This window comes from Nymphalis io, chromosome 6 (assembly GCF_905147045.1).
Source record: "Nymphalis io chromosome 6, ilAglIoxx1.1, whole genome shotgun sequence".
Classification (NCBI taxonomy): domain Eukaryota; kingdom Metazoa; phylum Arthropoda; class Insecta; order Lepidoptera; family Nymphalidae; genus Nymphalis; species Nymphalis io.
Window position 1 is genome coordinate 2,855,920 of NC_065893.1, and position 23,668 is coordinate 2,879,587.

Consider the following 23,668-nt stretch of genomic DNA (forward strand, 5'->3'; position numbering starts at 1 on the left):
ACTATCCGATTGATGAACGCGTTGACAACAGATTATTCAATATGTGTTTTTTTTAATATACGTCAGTTTTTTTATTTAAATCAATAAAGCAAACCGAATACGAAACATTACCTAAATGTTAGAGGTGATTAATTTCTGCTTTCAATACTTGAGCTATGAAGAAATTTAGATCTTTATAATAAAAATTTTTTTTTTTTTTTAAAACAGTTGCTTATTTTTTAATTAATTTTGTACGGAAGAATAAGCTCTAAAGGAAAAGAGAAGAGAATGGAAGAGTATTAAACCGTGAAATGTCAACATTGTTTTGAGCTCTAGAAATATTTTCGTTTGACTGAAACGACTAAAATCAAATTTTGGCATATTTATGGCATTTCATACAAAAGTAGGTAAACAAGCGTACAATTAATATAGTTGAAATTTTAATTGACGATTGAATTTATAATTTAATTAAGATTGATATATTATATTTTATAAAACTCAGATGATTGATATAATTCCGTATAATATTGAAATATGACGGCTTTATTAACCTTGCGACAGTTTCAAGTTCAAATTTACTGTTCCACGCCTTTGGATCGTAGCGTGATGTTATCTAGTTTAATAGCTATTTGTACTGGCTTCGCACAGGCAAAGTAAGGATCGACATAGAACATTTATATATTAACACACACAACACAGGCACCGTGGTATAGCTCCCAGTGCGCATGATTTTTATCGTCATATTTCAGCCAATTTTCACAAAACATTAATAAATTATATACTTAAACATAAAAAACGTATGATAGGACACGGTGGATTTTGTTTTATAATTTATAGTGATAACTGTACTTAATAAATTAACCTATATAAAGAATTTTTTTAAATCGCATTAGTATATCCTATGATGAGAGCGCTGAAACAATCTTTTTAGCTTTGTATAATAGGTATAGATTCCCCGCAAGAATAAAGAATTGTTGTTGATTTATGTAAATGTAAGTCAAAAGAAACTCAACAGAACTGCCATTGATTTGGTTTATTCAATGTGATGGACGCCTAATTATTTTCACTTTGAACTCCACTCCACTTTAAATTTTAAATTGGTACAAAGGAAGAGTTATTTGAAAACATTATTCTGGGAATTACTAAACAGTCATAAATATGGAAAAATAATTCCGTCTGATTGGCATAATTTTTAACAAGTTTAAATGAGTGCTAGATGTCAAAACGATACTGCACAAAACTCCACCAACGATAGAATACTTCTAATATAAAGCTATATAAAAATACCAAATTCATTTTGGAAACGTTACCAACGTTATATACATCGTCAATCTCTCACCACAGCGTTTTAAATGGATCGTAGTCAAGTAAACATTTTACTAATCAATCATTGGCACCAAGCCCGTAAAATAGATGGCAGTCGACATTTTGCGTGTTTTTCCATACTTATTATAACCCCATTGGTATTGATTCAGGGTAGGGCTGTATTGAAACGATTGCTTGCAATAAATAACTCCCTTGTGGTACGGAAATAGAAATGTATTACTTATCTACTTAATGTTATCTTATTATTTTAATGGATTTTATATAGGTTAGTTTTTCTTTGGTTTTAAATTTTAGTTTTCATTTTATTTATTAATAAATATATAGAAACTGCAGTGCTATTCTGAAAGAACTCACTTCATTATTCATCCATGAAATGTTGACAGCCAACTTACAGTGATAAACTATTTTGATACGTGTATTCTTGAAATGTAATAATTATTATGGTCAATGTCGCATATCGCTTTGACATTTCACGACCATCTTCTGCATTGAATTTTAAATTTGCTGTTACAGAATGTCCCTAGTGCCACTGAAAATAAATTATCGTTAAGGTTTCATTATCAGCTGAGTGGCAGATCAATTTGTTGCGTCATTGCAGTGCAACGTTAAATTATAGTTAAAACTATCTGTTTTCTTATAGAATAGGTAAGCGGACGAGCATATGGACAACCTGGTGGTAAGTGTGTGAACATTTACCACCAGATGGCCCATATGCGTTAGTGATAACGCCTATAGACATTAGCATTATAAGAAATGTTAACCATCGCTTACATCGTCAATGCGCCACCAACCTTGGGAAGATGTTATGATCCTTGTACCTGTTTTTTTTTCACTCAATTTCACTTGCTAACAATATTAAGCTGTAATACTGCTGTTTTGCGGTAGAATATCTGATGAGTGGGTGGTAACTACCCAGACGAACTGCAAGAAACCCTACCACCAATAATATTGCTTTATAAAAAACAGACATATTATGTAATAACGTTATAGGTGATTTAGATCTACATATATTAAATGCATATTAATAGTTATTTCCACCTAGAAATAAAAGTACTTTTAGAAGTGTATTCGACAATAGCCCTAACTAATGAACCGTGTGGCGTAAACTGCTGCTAGTTGTAACGCTGTTGTTTTTACAGTACGATATTATTTGTAGATTTAATTTTTGAATTCTTATAGTTGTTTATATATAAAACTATGCAATCTCAGCCTCTTCGAATTCTTTGGCTTAAAGATTCAATTTTAAAAAGAAAATATGTCAAATTAGCAGTAAGGTTTCGATCAGGACATGCAACAAGTTTGCATATTTAATAAAAAAGCTGATTCACCAAATTGCGATGTCTGTAATGTGGTAGAAGATGTGTATCATTTGATTATGGAATATAGTAAGAATAAAGCACAAAGGAAGTCGCTAATAGCAACATATAATGTTAATTATATGAATGTAGGTACTGCACAAAGTATTCTCTGTTTCCATTTTCCAACTTCAAAAGCTTTTTTTTTATATTCGCCGGAAGGGCAAATGACTCTACTTCACCTAATGGTAAGTGGTAGTAGAGTCCAAACGCGACGACGGCCACTACAGACGGGAAAAACGTTCTGCACTAGCCGCCTTCGCCTTGCCGGCCCGCAACATGCCTCTTCACGCCTCGTTTGAAGGAACCCGGGTTGTAAGAGGAGGGGAACACGTGAGCTGGTAAGGAATTCCATTTTTTGGAAGTGCGACAAAGAAAAGAATTGCCAAATTTCTTTGTGCGCGATGGAATTGATGTCACATTTAGGCGGTGACATTGAGAACCAGCTCGCGTGGACTTAAGAAATAAGGGGAAAGCAGGAATTAGAGAAAATAATTCCTCAGAGCACTAGCCGTGATACAGTCGATAGAAAGCGCTCAGCGCTACTGCGGTATATAAGATGCGGTAGCCATATATGATTTAGTAGATTCTTCCCGTTAGTGACTCTCTTTATGCTTTAATGAATAATCTATGTATTGTATAAGTTAAGTATGATGGGGCTATGTCCAAATGGACAAAAATCTCAAAAAAAATAAGTTTAAAATAAATAGTTGTTCATTTTCATTTATTTTTACAGTCTGTTTTTATTGTAAATGTCCAGTTTATAGTGTAACTTGTTTATATTTTAACAATTAAATGTATTTTCATTCAAATATTTCATAATAGGCGGAAGGTTTATAATTAATTTAAGTATACCTTCTTTCTCAAGATTCTCCTTTCCCAAAATTTCCAAAGTCATTTAGAAGTTTGTCTGCGAGTCCGTTTGTGTATCTTGGTTACATGTATACATACAACAGATAGAAAATCCCAGAGCTACAATTATTTTAATCATAAAATAACTTTGTTTTAACAAAAGTCGTAATTAAATAACCAAATTAAAAAAAATAATTACGGCAGGAATGTTTGTAAGATCGTTTGAATTAAAACATTTCCACATGTGCTAGCTGATACTTCTCCATAATAATACGACACTCGTAAAAAAAGTGAAATTACTGTATTTTCAAAGTGTAACTTCACATTTTAATAAACCGGGCATCCTCATTAAGGAAAGCTGACAACGCACCTAGCAAACCCTTCAGTGAAAAACTTTCGTACTAAATGAGAACATTCTTCATTTAAAAAATCAACCAGATGTCGTTTTCAATTGCTTTACAAATGTTTCATGGCTACCTTGAAAAAAGTATACTTCATAACATTTATTCAACTGTAGAACTTTATACATTCTAAAATATACTCTAATTGTATGATATAGAAAACTCTTTATATCAAATCATTATCATCAAACCTTAACCCAATAATTAATTAGAACATAAAATAAAACATTCAAAGATTAAGCAACAATTCAAAATGTAAATAAAGTAAAGTATAGCACGTAAATGCCCCGCTGCTTGGCGAATACCAACTCTCTCAAGAAGGTTTGAAACTAAATTCAAGACGCTGCTCCAGTCTTTGTGAAAATGGGATAATATTATCCGTCAGAGACAGATTTCCTTACGATAGAGAAACACAAATTAAGCTTATGAAAACTTAGCTCGCCCGCTTTTAACGTATTATATCGGGCCAACGTTGTTTTAAAGTTTTTTTTTATAGAATAGAAAGGCGGACGAGCATATGGGCCACCTGATGATAAGTGCTCTCCAACGTCCATTAACATTGGCATTGTAAGAAATGTTAACCATCGCTTACATCACCAATGCGCCACCAACCTTGGGAACTAAGATGTTATGTCCCCTGTGCCTGTGAAACACTGGCTCACTCAACCTACAAAGTGGGACGCAACAATAACAAGTACTGCTGTTTTGCGGTAGAATATCTGATGAGTGGGTGGTACCCAGAGGAGCTTGCACAAAGCTCTACCACCAGTGATATAAATATTTACAATACCAACATTTTGATTAATATTGTAAAGGATATTCAAGTTGACTGACCGGGAAAACGTTACATACAGCTTTTAAAATATACATGCACGTAAAAATGGAACAGTTCTCTGGAGACTCGTACTGTATTCCTTTGTACATACAACGCTGAAACTAAGACACGACTCCAAGTTACACATGAAATGTAATTTTGTATTCTATACTGTGTTGTTCGGAAAGTGTGATTGTGCTATTAAATTATTCTTAGCTTTTCGAGATCGTATTGTCTCTTTCAATTTTCGCGTATTGTCTTCGATATAATAACAAAAAATACAATAACATTTGTAATTAACTCTGAAGTTTCAGAGTATTATTTCTATGAATAAAAATATGAAAGAATATCTTAATTGTTAAAATGAATTATTATCAATTATGATATATTTTGGTATTATTTATTTTTAAATATTTCTTGGTGGTAGAGTTTGGTCCACCACCACTAATTACTTAATCTACCGCTAAATAGTAATACTTAGTATTGTTGTGTAGTGGTTTGTATGGTGAGTGTGCCAGTGTCCTTACACACGACGACATAACATCTTTGTTCTCAAGGTTGGCGGCACATTGACGATATGAGGAATGGTTAATATATTTTACAACTTCATTATCTATGAGTGGCACGTGCCATCAGATGGCTCATTGGTCAGGCTACCTACCCCTTTATAAATAAAAAACGTCATCTTCTGTAAAGGCAAGTTAGCCCAATGGATAGAACACTAATGGATTCCACGGAAAGGTGTTATTTTTACAAAACCTCACATGTTTTAATGGTGTGATTTGATACATTTAGTTCTAAATTGTGCGCTAAAAATGTTTATTTATTCGCTATACAAGTGTAATGGTTTCACCCACTCACACCCACGGTTATTCTATCGATCCAATGCCACTCAGGTGAGTGGCAGTAGACTAGGTAGTCTAGACCCAGTGTTTTATGAAACTATTTGCTTTGTCTATCATATGATATATTATTAAAAAAAACGTATTGCTGTTTTGTAAGAACTCGCATGGTACCTTACTGACGTAATGTCGAAAAACGATTTACGGTGATAAGCTATTTTGATGCGTAAGCTATTTTGATCCCTTTAAATGTTTTAATTATAATATTCAATGTCGCATATCACTTTTAGCTACTTCACGATCGTTTCTCTGTTGAGTTTTGATTTAGAAACTTACTTATTGAAAAGATTTATTGTATAAAATTGTCGCAAGTTGTTTTTCAAATGTTATTCATTTTGTATAGATACTTCCGTGTCTATTTCAGAAGTTGTCTGTTCTCGTTCTTATTTTGAAATGTTTTTTTTTTTTTATATATAGAATTCATAAAATAACTTTAACCGCACAAAGGAAACTACGAGAAATAGGCCAAGAACTTTGTTATTTATTGATGTAAACGACATAAGAGTAAATCTTTTGTGATACGATGACGTTTCTTGTACAATATTCCTAAGTCCTGGGGTCGTTGACTTTGTAAACGTTCTAAGTCTTTTGAGCTAAGACAAAGGAAAGTCTCTGTATGACTTATGTATGACGCTTGCACTTACCGTACATTTGTTATTGACGGCCTCGTTGATACAATGGCTTGCTTATAAGATCTCGAGGTCTGGTTTCAAACCCCGGACGAAAAAGTCTTTATATCAGAAATTTTCAGTAGCAGTCTTGAGTCTGGATTTTAGCAGTGCTTACACTCTCGTGCCTAGGAAAACATCCCTTTCCTTCATATGATCTTTCATCGGTCATTTCAGATTTGCCGTCGGCTTATGAGAGTGAGGGAGTAGAGGGTCCACTCGGGTCCGCGCACATATCCGTGCACTATAATACTCTACTAATATTTAATAAATCAAATATTTGTTTCTCTTGAATATATGTATCTGCCGTAGCCGAAATCAGTCAAGGGCTCGTCAAATATATTATTATATGATGACTGCTTTAGACATTGTCTTCAACATAGATAAGGAGTTATTAGAAGTAGGTACTCATATTAACAAAGTAAGTACTCATAAAAAAACAAAACATTAAATTTAAAATTTTCCTTCGTCATTTTATAAGATAAAAAAAATTGAATCCTACTAACTAGTTTAAAAAAAATATATTTTCAGTTCAGTCCATTTACTAATTAGATTACAATCACATATAAACATTTGTATACTATGAACTCCAACTTATCACAAGCAAAATTAAATAAATATTTTGTACTTGGATATTAAAAGAAAACGAAGATCATTTCAGATTTCTAAACATTCCGTTTGAAGTATACTTAGCAGTGAGGAAAGTAATTAAACCTTCCACTAAGTCAATGAAAAAAAGATACTTGCCGTTTCTATACTTTTTATTTGAGATGTTGGCAAAGAAATTCGGACGATTTTTTAGTGCTAGCAAAGAAGTTTATTAGAGCACTTGAGAGATGACTGGGAAACATTTCATTCGCTATGGAATAAATTTTCTTGAGATCATGGGCATTGATTCTACTATTTTGCTTTTTAATATTTTAGATAAATAAAATTTAAGGCCTTATTCATTGTACAAATAGATTCGAATCTTTTAAGTAATCGAGTTTACGTGTTAAGCTTAATAGCGATTTTTCTGTAAAGATAATATCTTTAATAATTGTTTTGAAACAATAATATTACATACATCAATGACGTATATAGTTATATAAGGCAAAAGGGGGAAAACATAAATTTTTTGGATCTTTTTTTTGGAAGATTATTTTCGTTTATAAGAATACCGATACTATTGATAATAGAAACGATATTAATGATGAAACTGCAAGAAACTGCTAGTTCAATCGTCATACATTAACAGAATTCTTCACGATGCAAAATCCATACTTATAAAAGGTAAATGGGTACTTAAATATCTTTTGCATCTTAGCAAGACAATAGACATTGAGCTGAAAACTGCCAATGGATAGACTACATCCTATATATGTCTTTTACGCTTTTTTCATAAACGCGCAATATTTAAGTTCTTCAACTAAATCTTAAATTGGGGTTAAAAAAGTAGGTATATAGGTTAGGTTGAACGGATTACAAATACGAATGTCACGGATTTCTTTATGACCCCGCGGATGAAGATAATAAAATTAAATATATAAACAGATTACTGTTCCTAAATAACTAACCATTTTCGTAAGAGAAAATTGTTGGAATTACATTAAAAATTCCGAATATTTTCGAAAAATTATGTATTTTGGAGAAAAGTATGTTGTAACAACTCCAAGTCATATCTTGATTAAACATTTTTGACGTTATGACAACTCTATGTTATATCTCTTACCATTTTAGGTAATAATTTATCAAAGCTTACATCGATCACTGGTCATAACGTTTGATAATTACAACTCCGCTCAAAGGCAACTGTTCTATGTCCACAAACCATCTGAGTGTATACTATATTTATCCCGTCTAAATATACCGTCTTGTCACAGCGTGCGACATCGCTTCCATAATTGATAGGCGAAAATGAACCTTATCGTCCATCTAGATATTACGTTTCAAGGAAACTTTCTTTTGCAAACGAAATATGTAAATAGGCCACACAACTATTATAGCTGTTTCCCTTGAATCGTTTTATTATAGTTTTTGAATGAAATATACACCTGATGTTAATTTTTATGTATCGTAACGAGCGCACACGAAGTGATATTAATTGGTTGATAATTTAAAATTCGAATCTTTTAAAGTTTTCTTCGGACTATTCAATATTCAAAATTAATCTTATATTAATTGCATTTGTAATAAACAAATGATACCCATTACAGATATTTATTGCGTCAGGTGACAATTCTTACTTTTACATAAAGAGTTAGTCTTCTTTATTTTTTTTTTTTTTGTCACTACCATCTATTGTTATTTTAAGGTTTATATATTTGCTACGGACCTACTTTTTGTTCTTTTTTAATTGTAATACTTTATTCATATATATAAGTATTGACAAAGAACACCGATGTATGGATATATAGGGTTTTTGTTACATCGTTTATTATACAATGAATATAAAAAAGAAAATGTATAATTTTTTAAATAAAAAAAAATATATATATTTTATGTCTGTATTTTTAAGATCCGTAGAGAGGTAAAATAAAATATATCTAATATTTACACCTAAGAAATGGTTGTCAAAAACAATCGACAAAATTAGAAAGATTATTTTATTCCTAATAGTTTAAGTTTATAGTCAATATTTAATATTACAATTGAAAAAAATCTGAACATTTTCTGGAATCCTATTGTAATTGCGTTAACATTGTCCCACAAAAGAATTACTAACTGGGTACTCGGGTGTAATACAATTTTATGGTCGCTAAATTTCTTGCTTAAGACACAGAACTTCTGGAAAAGTGTTTTATGCACTTTCAACTGTGCATGAAATGAAGTTTGTAGGTAGACAGACAAATAGGCCACTTAATGGTAAATGGTCAGCTCCATACATAATTTTTTTTAATTAATTTTAATGAATTTCATTATCTTTAGCTTACAGGTTCCTCTTCTGCAATATATATTTCTATAAAAAATTAATATTTTTGATGATATACAAATATTCAATAATCCTTAAAGTAATTTGCTGATAATAATAAATCTCCAATACAATAAGCATTAAATTATGAAACGCTCGAATGCATCGTGAACTCGGAGCGAAGTAAAAAAAACACGAACGTAAATTACTGAAATGAAATGTTCAAAGGTATTTTTCTATTTGAATGCATCGCACGTTGTGTTTGTGACGTGTGCCAATTGCAATAAATCGTATGATTTATCAAATCAATTATTATTCTGTTCAGTGACTTGTATGGTGATAATATTTTGGGGAATTGGCTTTAATATATCAAAAGAATTGGTTTGATAATAACATTAATATAATCTATATAATATAACGTAAATGAGATGGCCTGGTAGTTAGAACGCTTGAATCTTAACCGACGATCGTGGGTTTATCAAAGGAACAAAAAACTATTTCACATAAACATGTCAAACATAAATTCAGTTCATATATTGAGTATATAGATATAGTATATGAGTATATAGTGAGTATCAGTATCAAAAAAAATCGAATATTAATTCAAAATACTTCGTATTTTTTGCTTAAGCAATTATGCTTCAGATTACGCAAAAACAAAGAAAAGAATCTTCCCATACTTTATGGGTATCATTAAATGATCATGGGGCATAAAAGAAATATTACAAGTCAGTACAAGCTTGTGGTTTGGGACAGGGGCCATACAAGTCATTGGGTTTATCTGTCAACAAATTCTCAGCAGCCTTCCGAAGTAAAAAATTGGGCAAAACCTCGGAAAGCACATAAATTCGATAGTCCTGCGTCTAATATTCCTCCGGTTGTATCGGATCCATCGGAGTATAGAAAAAAATACCCTTGTGCACTCAGACTTGTGCACTATAATATTATTATCAGAAGACATTTTAGTTAACAAATGGCCGTTGGTTAGTCAATGACATGGGCCGCTGTGCCATTGCCGAAATTCGGTCAGGAGTACTTCATAACTCAACAAAATTGTAGGCTATATCACAAACCCTTTCTGGTTGAGCTTAATTATAATGTAAATAGCGTTTTCAGACAGCGGAAGCAATCCGCCCGCATTGTTCAAATACAATGAACTAGTTCTTTGTACAAGCGCTGTTGCAATTTGAAAGCTAAACATAAGAAAGTTCATGTTTATTTTAAAACTCATGAATATCGAATTAAAATTGTCGTAATTTATTTGTTTTGTGGTACTTTTGATTGAAATTTGAAAGTATTATTATTTGGGATCGTTCCTTTATGACACTTTTGCGTGAAACGTTTCTAACGCCACGTCACGTCTTCTGTTACGTACGTGAAAATCCTCGGTTATGATTTATGTATAATAATAGTTCCAAGATCATAACAGGATTTACCAACGACGATTCAAAATGCCGCAATCTTAGAGTATATAAATTGTTATAAGCAATTCCAATATAAAATAATGATTATACTTATTATGAAAAGAATATAGTACTCGTATATTTTTTGTCGAGTAATATTAACTTGAATAAATTTTGTTTATAAAAGCCCGTGGAGCCGTAAATATTGGCTTGATCGAAGCGCCAAACACTTGGATGCCTTCCAAATAGGTTTCCAGACGAGGGTGGCACCACACTATACTATATAAGATATGAATTATAATGAATACGAACTCGCTTTGGAATAAATACCCCAGTGTAAATGTACTTGGCTATAAAAAAATAATGAGATTTTTTTGTTTGATTATTTTAACGTTTATTTTTAAAGTGTTCTGAAAAGATGGGAATATATTATTGCATCTCTGTAGCTTGTAAGCTGTTTGTAAGCTTCGACCATATCTGTTATAGCTAGCAGCAATTGGTCAAAGAATAAACGAACAAAATTCTTTTGGTATTAATGTCACGGGTTTGATTCTCTAGCCTCTACTATTGTCGAACTCATTACTAGAACATATTCTACGCTTATTTCGTGTTGAAAATAGTTACAATAATAACGCTTATAAGTCGAATTAAGCTGTTTTATACCATTAATATTATATTAACATATATACACAACATATATAACATATATACATAACATAATATTTTAAATCTATACTAATATTATAAATGCGAAAGTAACTCCGTCTGTATGTTTGTCTATCGGTTACCTTTACACGAATAAACCAGTCAAGTGATTTTGATGTAACTTTGTACGCAGCAAGCCTAAACCTCAACAACTTTTTACCTAACACTTGATATTAATCATTTCTAAATTACTAACATATAACTTACGTAATATATAAAGCAATGTTTAAATTTTTAAGAATTAGCCTACTGCTGGTAAAGCTTTGTGCTGTCCCGTTTGTATGGGTACCGCTCACTCATCAATGATTTCACAGCGAAACATCAATACTCTGCTATCTTCATATTTGTATTGCTTTGTTTTAGTCGAATGGTACGTGAGCCAATGTTATTACAGGCACAAGAGGAATAGGAAATTCAAAAGTTCAAATAGAGGCAACAAATAATGTTAGTACCGTACCGTACCGTAACAGCCTGTGAATGTCCCACTGCTGGGCTAAAGGCCTCCTCTCCTCTTTTTGAGGAGAAGGTTTGGAGCTTATTCCACCACGCTGCTCCAATGCGGGTTGGTAGAATTCACATGTGGCAGAACTTCAGTGAAATTAGACACATGCAGGTTTCCTCACGATGTTTTCCTTCACCGTTAAGCACGAGATGAATTATAATCACAAATTAAGCACATGAAAATTCAGTGGTGCTTGCCCGGGTTTGAACCCACGATCATCGGTTAAGATTCACGCGTTCTTACCACAGGGCCATCTCGGCTCGGCATAATTTAAATAAATAATTAAACCGAATCGGATGTTAATTTTACAATGAATTGTAATATGCATATAAGTCGATAGAATCATTTGCACTCAAGTGAGACGATGGACGTACCTACTTATAATATATACAATAAAATACATAGCGTTTTACTCTAAATACTTAAAAAAATTCATTTCGTTAGCATTTTCACTTTGAAAAAACACACATACAAAACCCACTTGGGCTGTTGCATGTGTGTGTGTGTGTCTGAATGTGATATACAATTTATTTTAATCGTGTAATTCAATAAATATACATTTCTTTGATTCGTTTTAAACCAATAACAGAAAGTGGGACAAACAAGGCGAAGCACCGACACCATTAACCCACTAATAGGGTGGAAAGGTCAAGGAAATAGGAAAACCTACATGCGCTTAAGCTAATATTTGTATTATTGAAATGCTTCCAACGCTAGACAATAATAGTTTGATGTTATTAAATATTCATAAGTCATAATTTCTAAGGGTTCAATAAATATAAATCTTATAAAATATTGTAATTTTATAATCTAATTTATAAAGTACGTATCCACTTCGCATAAGGGACGGGGCATGTAGGTTTTATGGCTGATTGCCAATATATATACCAGCTATACTATAAAACTAGTGGTTGAGTGAACAGTGGTTCACTCAACCACTAGTTTTTATTAGTTATTCCATTGGGACGCCATGCGATCACTTACGCATGCAACCGTGACGCCCAAAGTGAATATTACTTTTTTTGTATCCCTCCCTCTGTAAGCGTTGGGGGCCTGTGGGATTCTTGGCTTAGTGCCAGACGCCACACAGCAGTTCCCTCTCCACCATCTCGTCGTCATTTTGAGACGCCACGTAATCGCTTACGCATACAACTTTAACAAACCGACGGTTAAACTGAATATAACTTAATATTTTAATTAAAATGTTACACATTTCCTTACAATAGTAATTAGAATATAAATAGCATCAGCTATATAGTAGTTACTGCCTAACCATCCCACTGCTTAGCTGAGGCTTTTTAATAATAATAATAAATGTTTATTTACAGATAAATATACATAGTGTTAGTTACAAGCTTAAAAACTATGTTAGTAGATATATTAACTATTATTAGCATACATAAGGGGTCTAAAACAACGAGTTGATACATGAAGTTCCCCCCAATGTTTAATAAATGGATTAGCCATTTTCAGCATCAATGTATTCAGGATACCGTTAAAAACTCCGCGCGACCTAGCCGTTATAGACGCTGCTCTCTTTCTAATGACGGCATAGAAGTCACCAACACGGGCTTCAGCAATCATCAGTGATGCACTACAAAAGCGCGGCAATCCCAACAGTTTTTGACAAGGCTTGAAGCTTAACTTACCCGTTGCGGCTTGGATATACATCGCAGATTTTCAACTTCCGCGTGCAGGTTTCCTCACGATGATTTCCATCACCGCCGAGCACGAATTTAATTTTAAATACAAATTAAGCGCATGGAAATTCAGTGGTGTTTGCCTGGATTTGAACTAGTCGGCTATTTCAACTTCTACGAAAAGCCAAAAACAAAACATAACATGATTTAGATCTAAATATAAAAATGTTTATAAATTACTAAGCACCATTTGCTTATATTTAAAGTCATAAAAAATTTCATATTTAATAACAAGATAACAACTCATAATATTTGTTTTATTTCGTATGTAATAAAAATGAATATTCAGTGATCTATAATTTTACCTTTAATTTGCATCGTTGTTTATTCAAACACGAATTTATATTCGATAAAATTTTATTACGATTTCTGCGTTTTATCGTCCATTCTCGTAAACGAAAATAATCACTCACAAATTGGTGATTTTTAAGCCGACTCGACACAACACACAACAACAATGCAGCTTATATTTACTGAATATTACTTTCTAGCTTTATATTTGGTTCATCTCGAAAAATTATGGCATTATATAAGTAGGAAAATTGAATCGTACCCACAGTGTATGACAATGCCGAGTCAATAAAATTAATTAACTCCATTCCACCATTAGCTTATAGAACGCATATTTATAAAACGCATTACATACATACGTCTGAGAGTTTTCTAGAAGAATACTGACCTTTGAATATAGAAGTTTATTGAAATTTAATTGCATTGCATAACATAGGTATTTTTTAACGCTAGAAAAACGCGTTACGCGTTTCCCCTACAAGAACAGTGGGGGGAGTATGTGGGGCTCGCCGGTGTCCAAGGCACCGAGTGTGCCCTGAACATTGGAATACCCACTAAAAAAGCGGTACCCTTTCCATCTTGGCGAGGAGCGCCACGAGATCGCTTGCGTATGCTACCGTGACGGCGTAACATAGACCTACTCCAATGAAAAGAGAAATAAATATAAATAAACAACTTTAATCGTAAATTGATTTAACATCATTGTGCGATATCTAAAATATTCATCATGGATTCATGAAAAATTTACGTTTTGAAAATTGGTAAAATCGGCGCCATATTTGGAAGTAAAATTAAAGTGGATACAAGAAATTAAGTGAAATAGTGTTGTATAAAATTAAAGATATATTCATAAAAAACTATTTGCTTATCTCTACTTCTTCTAGCTTTAGAATAGGCTTAAAATAATTTAGAACATGTTTAGCCATTCCATTAAAGGCGGCATTTCACTTCGGTTAGCACGTTCGTAACGATATCTTTATATTTGACCGAATACGACTTCAATATTCCAAAATATTTGATTATTCACAAAGCTATTGAAGTAAAAAGTGTATTATGCTGCTGAGAGCATAAAATATGAACGGGCAACGAAGATGCATCTTTTTTATTTAATTCATACCGTAACCGTAACAGCCAGTGCATGTTCCATTGCTGGGCTAAAGGCCTCTTCTACCTTTTTGAGGAGAAGATACAGAGCTTATTCCACCACGCTGCTCCAATGCGGGTTGGTGGAATACACATGTGGCAGAAATTCAGTAAAATTAGACACATGCAGGTTTCCTTACGATGTTTTCCTTCACCGTAAAACACGAGATGAATTATAATCACAAATTAAGCACATGAAAATTCAGTGGTGCTTGCCTTGGCATTGTCGTACACTGTGGGTACGACTCAATTTTCCTACTTATATAATGCCATAATTTGTGATTAATTCATACATATAAACATAATAATGCTGTTTGAGTTATTTTGTGCAAACGCGTCATCAATACTATCGTGCTTGGAAAGGTAATGCAAACATGCGAACGCGAATTATATTCTTGTATAGTCCTAAGCACTTCCTAAGGATTACTGATAGAAAATGTTTTAACATTAACCTATAAAAATAGGAAAAACAAATAAAAACATGATTCGTAAAATAAAATGCTTCCATATAATTAGATAGAACTCAGGAGAAAAATTTTACTAATTTATAACGATTACAAACGTTCTACTCCTCACAAAGTAACCTCAGTTAAATCGTAACTGGGGATCAATTCTATTAATTTATAACTGTTAGGGTACATTCCCGATTCTATTCGACCGAATCTGAATCTGGATCGTTGTGTTAGTAATATACGGAAAAGGCTAAACGGCAACGATTACGTTTCGACACGGCTGCGATTAAGTGATTTGTCGGTAGAAATTTTTTTGGTAAAAATGTCCCAAAAATCTTAGTTCCCAAGGTGTTTGGTGCATTGGCGATGTGATTGATTAATATTTCTTAAAGTGCCAATGTCTATAGACGGTGATCAATAACCACCAGGTTGCCTATTTGCCAGTCCGCCGACCTATTTTAATTAATAATAAAATATCAATATGCAGTTATATAAACAAGCCACTAACCCAAGAGTTACATTATGAATGAAATATCGTCATCAAAATCATACATTTTTTAGTTAAGTTTTAAAATTTAATGGTAAAAACTATTAAATTTGTGACAATATGAATACATTATATAATTCCTCGTAAAGCTTAATTCAAATACCTGAAACTGTAATGAAATAAAAGTGCGCGTATTTATTTAATTGCCCGTGAAAATGTTATTCCGTGTTCAGAAGCAACAATTTATTGCAGTTATAACGCATCTTAACTCTTAAACTGCCATTAGTTGAAAGCTGTTTTTGCCATTTAAAATATTTTGCATAAAATTTTATGTCAACAGCAAAAGTTAATTTTATTACTTTCAGAAATGTATTTACTTATTTATGTTTTATATTGAAATAAAAATGCAATCTTTTATTGTATGATATTTAAATGTTTTGATTTAAATTATTGTATTTAGATATTGATGTTCATAACACACATTAAGCACATGAAAATTCAGTGGTGCTTACCCACAGTTGGTGTAAATTCTGTTACATGTGTATTCTACCAACCCGCATTGGAGCAGCGTGGTGGAATAAGCTCCAAACCATCTCCTCAGAAGGGAGAAGAGGCTTTAGCTCAGCAGTGGGACATTAATAGGCTATTTCTGTTACTGAATGTTCATATATAGTGAATTCAAATCTAGGTAGAACGATTGAATTTCCTCTCTTTAGTTCTCAAACGAAAATTTACACTTCAAACTTATTTGTGTTTTTTTCTACTTAACGAGATGGACTATTTGAAAATTATGCCGCGCTAAAGGTTTATAATAAATACACTATGATAAATAAATTGAGCTAAAAGTACCGATAATCGAGATAAAGCTTGTAATGGCTTTTTTTTTTCATTTATTCAAAAATAATAAAAAATGTACTATGACATGTATATTAGACCAATATAGGCTATCGAGAATTTTTCCATAGACGTAATAAGCTATAATTATATTATACTAGTTTTCGCCCGTAGCTCTACCCGTGTGAGATGGTGTTAGGTACCATCAGATATATAGATAGATAAAATAGCACTGCAAATCTGTAATGAGTCTTATGTCTAATGACTTATAAATTGCATCAGCGCCACCCAACTACAAATGATAGAGGATTAAGTAAATAAAGAGAGGGTAAATTGAAAGGCTTACACACTTAATGTTTACACCCATATGATGACAAATCAACCCTTCAAGTCAAGGCTACGGCCTTGTAAGATGCCAGTATGCGCCTCTGCATAATTGGATCAAGATAATTGGATTCTTCGATGCATGTGTACGCGAATTAATATAATAAAAGTTCTTCATGAACGAAACGATTAAATCTAATGGAAATAAATGAAGTCTGCTCAAGATCATATTATTTCTTTAGATGTGTTTGCAAAAGTCCACCACCACCGTCGGATAAGCTCTTTTGTAAATTGAATGTATTTTTCATTATCTAAGTGAAACGTGATAAGGAATCTATTCACAAACAAGTCGAGCTTGTTCATTTATACATGTATATTATTCAGTATTATTATGTGTTATTTGTGCATTCGTTTGCATGGATAAATTTATTTTTATAAGGGCCTGAATGGAAATTTTTATATAAAATATATGGCGTTTTATTACATCTGCCTACAAAGAAAATATGCAATTCAATAATTTTATAGCAGTCTGTGGATAAATAGTCTAACTAATAAAATATGTCTTACTACAATAAATTTGGTTCACTTTTCTTGAATTCAAAAAATATTTTATTTTCTAAGAAAAATTAAGCAAGATCAACTAATTTTAATATTATTTATTATCGTATTTATATTATATGCTCGTAATGTTATTATGTATTGATAATATAATTTATTAATTGATGGTTGTGTATATTATTTTTATAGATTTATGTTATTTTATTTAATATTATTACATACACCGTTATTCCTTACACCGTTGGTTGTCTGGAAGAGGCTACGCAGCGGTCAGGCCGGCAAAGTTTTATGCTACTCAAAATTAGTTTGTATCCATGTTTTGTAATTTTTTTTAATCTTTATATTTTTTAATCTATAAATTATAAAGAAAAGTAAATTGAACTAAAATATGGTATATGGTTGTACCTGTTGTATTATGTAACTTTTATAATTTGGCAGCATTCGCTTGGAAAGTGCCTGACTATATATCTAGAATATGTGAAACATATAAGCTGGCTTTTCAAACATACGGAACTTACTCAATGTAGTATTAAAAAACGAAACAAATGTCGTGTGCATAACAAAGTTATTTAAATAGAAAATATATGAAATTCTGCAAATTATTGTAAAGTTTACGAAATCAAAAATGGTGTAAGCAAGACTCGACACTCTTTTATTTCCTTTTAGAAGTTGTATAATATTTTATGCTATAAAAGCAATTTCTTGAAAGGTTCTGTATGAAATGCCATTTTCTCATAAACATCTATTAAATTAACCAGATGTTTTCGAAATCATCGTTTTTTACCTAAAAGATTCAACTCCAATTTCTGAACAAATATCAAAGTTTGTTTTACTTACATGACTGCGTGCTTATTCGAATCGAATGATCGGATATATTAAAGCGCAGTTGCAAGATGGCCTAGTGGTTAGAACGAGTGAATCTTAACCGATGATCGTGTGTTCAAACCCAGAAACACCACTAAATATTCATGTGCTTAATTTGTGTTTATAATTCATCTCGTGCTTGACGGTGAAGGAAAACATCGTGAGGAAACCTGCATGTGTCTAATTTCATTGAAATTCTGCCACATGTGTATTCTACCAACCCGCATTGGAGCAGCGTGGTGGAATAAGCTCCAAACCTTCTCCTCGAAAAGGGAGAGGAGGCCTTAGCCCAGCAGTGGGACATTAACAGGCTGTTACTGATCAGATACATTAAAGCGCATTTGTTAATGTGACTTTGATCAGATGTTTCAGAAACTGTTTTATAACTGCTGTATTTATGCTATTCCTTATAGAGTAACCATAAAGATTATTGTTTTGTTAGTTAAATTTTGCCTCTATAATATTTTCATTAGCTGTTGAATAAATATTTAAACTGTGCTTAGGAAACGAAATCTACTGCATTTCTTTCTCTTCATATAAAATTACTGAAAGCAAATAACAGCTAAAATGTAATTGAAATAACTCCGTACCCAATAAAACCTGAAATCGTGAATGTTGACTATGTAATTTCTATCGTATCAATGAAATTTTTAGCGGCAGTAAATCAAAAACTTTTTTCTCAATTTGTCGTCGTGAATGCTTGATTTATTGCAAATGAAAATATGGAGAGAGAGAACAGAGTTTTTGCGGCCATTAGCTAAGATGGTATCGGAGGCTTGCCAAGTGGGCGGCTCTTGTCTAAGTGGGTGCAGTTGCTAACTTTTTTCTCCCCAGACATTTTAAGTTGGCACAATGAATGCTCAATTGTAGTTTTTGTGAATGAAACCAACTTCGGTAGTATTTTTTTTTAGGTGTAACTGTTGATTGGTTTTGAATTTCATTATTATAAAACAGCTATATACTAATATTATAAATGTAAAACTAATTTTGTCTGTCTGACGAAAATTAGTGCTTATATACAACAATTTTGACGTTGTTGGTAGATACTTGCCTTTCACGCCGAACAGACACTTGTGTGCATGAACAGGTCTGTTTGTCCTTAGTGTAGATGTAATTATCTATAAAAGTATGTATTTACAAAAGAAAAGCAATATATGTAGTATATCAGTTGTCTGGCTTCCATAGTACAAGCTTGGAATCAGATGGCCGTGTGTGAATAATGTCCCAGGATATTATTATTATTATTTTTACTCTGAATTCTAGTTTTATAATTTTTGGCCTATTCTTCGAATATCAATGTTCAGCTCCAAAGTAAGATTTAACATTATTGCTCCATCACGCGTACACATTCCAATCAAAATAAATATAAAGTCCTTATATTGTCATTAGTGCAATGAATAAATTTGAATATATGTATGTAATCCAAGCTAATTGCGTTTTATATGCATGAGTCATAAGGAACAAAGATACAACAGCCACTTTGCTCTTAGATTACAGAGGATCCTAATAACTCCTAAATAAAACGGAGACATATTATTAGCGATATTGATGCGATATTTAGAATTGGATTTTGGTTTTAGGACTTCGAATTATTATTGACTAATTATATATAATTGTGACATTTTTTTTTATTCTCTAAAATTGTCTTTTGTTTTTCTTTTGTTCTCTATTTTTTTTTCTCTAAAGTTATACGTAAGTTTATATGAATATTCGTTCGTAAATTTAATAATAAATTCACAATATTTTTAATAATTTTAATGATGTTAATGTATATGGACTTTTAATTGTTAACGATTAACTTTATTTAATGTCTATTTATAATGTGACGCTTTTACGAATGATTTTTTAACCTATATTTAGTAGAAAATTTGTCTAAAAAATCTTTTCAACCTTTATTTAACTGTCTATCAAATGTATCTACTGTCCAAAATAAATAAATAAACCGTTTGTCCGATTGCCACGAAAATTGATATTAAACTCTGTAAAGTTTTGCTGTATGCAATTATTTATTTATTTGTAAAAGCATACTTACGACATACATATAAGGCATTTACAAATGAACTTATAAAACAATAATAATATATCTAATATGCACGTCAATTAAATTAAAAAAAAATTAAAGTGTACATAGTACACTTCCAGATTCATAAATTAAACATAAAAAATATAAGTTTTTTTTTAAATGGTATAATTAAATTATAAGTTAATGTCATTGTTATAATAAAAATCCTATTAGAGATATCATAATTGAAATGAGTAAAAATAGTAATTATATAACGAAATTTTATAGTAATTAAATAACTAAATGAATTTAATATAACTTTGTATAGTTACACAATAGTTTGTCTTATTCTTTCAATGAAAAATTGCTTATGACAGAAAGAGAGAAATCGATGTATTACTTTTCACCCGCTTTACAACGTTTTTTGAACTGTATATTGACTTAATTGGGTGCTACTGTTCGAAATTTAAGAGTTCGTTCATTTTTTTCATTATTTTTAAGTAAAAATATCGCTCCCTGGTCAAAAGTGATTGACACAGACTGATTGATTTTATCGTCACCCGCTCGTCATTAGTGCCATGACCTCGTTTGTGATTAAATCTATAACATTGGCACGGCTGCGAGTTTTTTTAATGTAATTAAAAATACATTCAACCCGACAATATATATCAAAATTATTCAATAACTTGTAAGATTTTCAATTTTATATGGGCAATCAAAACGTTTTGAAAATTATCTTACTATCATAATAAATACATCCGATATCGGCTTTAATTGCTGAGTTTCTTGCCCCTTCTTCTCCATAGAATCTACATTCATTCATCTACTTACTTGTAAAAGTTTATTTGAATAAAAATAATTTCATTTAAATGACGTCACGGTTAATGTCTATTGAAATACTTTAATTTTTTTTATTTTCGCCGTATCGAGGTTTTATTGAAAGGCCGTTTGCGTGGATCACACTCCAATTGCTCTGCCGCTAAGCCATAATGTTTCTGTTGTTCCTGTTTGAAGGATCAGTGAGCTAGTGTAACTATATATTTACTTCTTTACCTATAAATATGGCTTAGTGGTGATTGGGTTAGCTTCTTGTTTTATGCATTTTTCACTTTTTCATAAAAAACATATATAAAACATTTAAATATATAAAAAACGACGATTTATCACTTAATACGACTGCAGCTTTAAAACAAAATTAGAATATTACTTCAAGCACTATCATCGGATGATATCATGATCACATTACAGGTACACAGCGAATAATAAGTGGCTTTATGAATATTAATTATCACTTATGAAGTCATCAAATGTGTCAGAATACTATAGCGCTAACGCAATTGCAATTTATTATTAAACCTATTAAACCTCATTGGTCTAATTTACACTATGACATTAGCAATGGAGGAAAAAAAATATACCAATATCGTCACCCCAAGATATAAACGTTGCAAAATTCAAAGAATCTATACATAAATAGACAAAGACGAACAGTCTTCTCTGTTTGTCAATCGTTCTTCGTTAAACTAAAAGTATGTATTTGTTATATATATAAACGGGCTGGTTGGCGTGGTTGGTAGATTTTACGCTGAAGGTTATGGATTCGATTCCCACCCAGAACAGACATTTGTGTGCATGAACATGTCTGTTTGTCCTGAATCTGGGTGTAATTATCAATATAATTATGTATTTACAAAAGTGAAATTGTATATGTAGTATATCAGTTGTCTGGTTTCCATAGTACAAGCTCTGCTTAGTTTGGGATCAGATGGCCGTGTGTGAATAATGTCCCAGGATATTATTATTATATATATTATTTAGCTCATTATGTGTCAATGTTTTAACGTATTTTTGTACGTGTGCATAAACAAGCGTTAATTAATACTTTTGATTAATTTAATTGAAAATTGAAATTCTTATAATTGCTGTTTTTAAATAACACACAACAATTATACAGGTTAAATAATGTGGACAAGGGGTTAAATTCTATCCTGTAGGAATTTACTTCGTATCTCACTGATACTCACGCGCGGGTGAAGACGCGGGCGAAAACTAGTTATTTTATATGAGTTTGTTATCATAGAATAGATCTACTCTTTGCAGCTTATTTGATAAATTAATATTTTTTCAAGCCGGGTTTTAATACTTTTTTTCCATAGCGAATGCCTTGATTACTTAACTGATAGGACTAAGGAAAAGTATTCTTAACGCCATACACATGGCGAAGCCAGGTAATGACAAGAAGAAAGGTAGAGGTAGGCTCGGACAAAAGAATATATGTACTCTTCCTAAAAAAATATATTAAAATAATCAATAATCTGTACATACAAGACCATATAATTTTTGGAATTTTCGATTAACTCTCCAGAATTATTTCGTTGCCAATTCCAAACGTCAAAAAGAGACAGCAATGATTCCGTGTCCTTTGATAGAAAAGATATACGATAGTAATCCAATATTTTTTGCACATTTAAAAAACATATCAGAATGTTACCAGATAAAAATAATCTCAAATGTTCCATGTACTTTTAATATTCCTTTAAATTGAAATGTATTACTTATTTTTTATAAAGAGGTTTTTTTACACCTATTTAAATACCAAGATTTATCTAATTATATAGAACTGGTTGAAAACTTCAAAGACTTGGCTATTACTAAAACGTCAGAAACAGGTCTAGAATTTGTTTTTAACTACTACTATTGAAGGAACATTAAGTTTTAATAACTTATGAAACCATATCATATTTAATGAATGATTATATGCATAAAATAAAACAATGAGGTCGGTGAATCATATCGCAAAATCCAAAATAACGACTTCAATTTATGCAACATTATTACAAATTCATGCTCAGTTTTTTTTATGTGCGTAACCATTCCCTGCCCCATGAGTCAAATATGAGTCATGTTTAACTATTGTGCCTGCTGTTTGGACAGGGACACTTTTAATATGTGCTTAATATGCAACTCGTGTTCGTTGCAAGAAAATATCATGAGGAAACCTACATGTGTCGGATGAAATCTGCCACACGATAACCATCAACTCGCACTAGAGCATCGTGACAGAATAAGCTCCCATTTCTTCTTTTAGGAGAGTAGATCTTTGCTCAGCAGAATGACATTAAAGGATTGTAACTTATATATTACATCATGTATCTCTAATACCAGGTTCCCTCGAAATTCGCCCATTTTTTTTTTTTTTTTGGTTTTATCGCTAGT

The 23,668-nt window shown here is 31.8% G+C and overlaps 1 protein-coding gene across 13 annotated transcripts in view; it reads left to right on the forward strand.

Annotated features, from left to right (window-relative positions):
- LOC126769110 (calcium-activated potassium channel slowpoke) overlaps positions 1-23,668 on the forward strand; it is a 65,421-nt gene that overhangs the window by 18,100 nt on the left and 23,653 nt on the right. The window lies entirely within an intron of this gene.